This window comes from Phyllostomus hastatus, unplaced genomic scaffold (assembly GCF_019186645.2).
Source record: "Phyllostomus hastatus isolate PE091 unplaced genomic scaffold, TTU_PhHast_1.1 phas_contig_17, whole genome shotgun sequence".
Classification (NCBI taxonomy): Eukaryota; Metazoa; Chordata; class Mammalia; order Chiroptera; family Phyllostomidae; genus Phyllostomus; species Phyllostomus hastatus.
This window is the reverse complement of record NW_025333664.1, coordinates 30,527,593-30,528,938: the sequence shown is the minus strand read 5'-3', so window position 1 is coordinate 30,528,938 and position 1,346 is coordinate 30,527,593. Positions and strand designations below refer to the sequence as shown.

Genomic DNA, 1,346 nt, shown 5'->3' with positions numbered 1-1,346 from the left:
TCTAGATAGTTATTCTCCAGATATATTTGTACATGTGCAGAATGAGGTATAACAGAATTGACTGTAATAGTAAAATACTGGAAATGATCTAATCCATCAATCCATTAGTAAGAAACCAGCTAAATAAATTACATGTAATCCATACAATGAAATAATATGCAATCATTAAGAAGAAGTAGGTGACACATGCTGGGACCGAGGTGGCCACAGATGTCACCATGAGTGATCAGCAGCTGAACTGTGCCTTGGACTCAATGAGGTACCTGCTTCCACAGCATATTGAGAAAATCCTCAGTGACCTGATCGACTTAGTCTCCAGTCTTCCATTGACCAGTCACTGAAAATTGCCAGAGAAAATGTAGTGGGAAAGGATCAACTTTTGAGTGACTACAACAGAGACAGATACTCCTATATGTCACCATGGAGCAACAAGTATGACCCTCCTTTGGAGGATAGGGCCATACCTTCAACTCGGCTGAGAAAGCTGGAGGTGGAAGCCAACAGTGCCTTGACTGGGATCAAGACCCACATTTTGAAGGTGGCACTTCATCTGTCTACCTCTGGGATCTAGATCATGGCTTTGCTGGAAGGATCCTTGTAAAGAAGGCTGGAGAGGAATCAGAGGAAATCAAAGGCTGCTGGGATGTGTCCATGTGGTAGAAGTGCAGGAGAAATTCAGTGGCCACATCACTCATTTCAAGCTGACCTCCACCATGATGCTGCAACTACAAACCTGCAAATCTGGCTCTGGCACCATGAAATTTGGAGGCATCCTTGCCATACAGATGGAGAAAGATGAAACTATGAACCACAGCTCCCAACACAGCCAATATTCAGAACCCTGCAGAGGACATGGGAAACAAAATCATAAGTACGTAGAATGAGACCTACTTTGGAAAACCAAAGGACATAATCAATGGGCTAAGTTCTGTACAGACTTTTGCAGACAAATCAAAATAAGAAACTCTTAAGAATGACCTGGTGGAGGTTTTGAAAAGAAAGTAAACATGTTAAACCTCTGGTTCAGGATAACCAGATATGCCATGCAGTTGTTGGATTACTTTCTTAGAAAATTTGTTGTCTGCTGCATTCCCTTGTCCCTTCTCTCCCTGGCAGGTCATGCAATTTTCTTCACTGACCTGCACAGCACCATCTCTCTCTGAGAATAAAACTTCTACACACCCTTCTTCACACCTATCTTCATCTCTCCAAGGTCTGCTTCCCACCACTTTTTGCTATCAAAATTCAATGTTTCCATAGAGATTGTGTGTTTTGCTTGGTCCAGCAAAGCACCCAGTTGCCCCCCCCAACACCCAGTTATAGGCATAAAATACACTGTCTGCCTC

General features: G+C 43.0%; 1 pseudogene; it reads left to right on the top strand.

Moving 5' to 3' along the window:
• Nucleotides 1-218: 218 nt before the first annotated feature.
• Nucleotides 219-1,005, top strand: LOC123815236 (annotated as a pseudogene).
• Nucleotides 1,006-1,346: the final 341 nt, after the last annotated feature.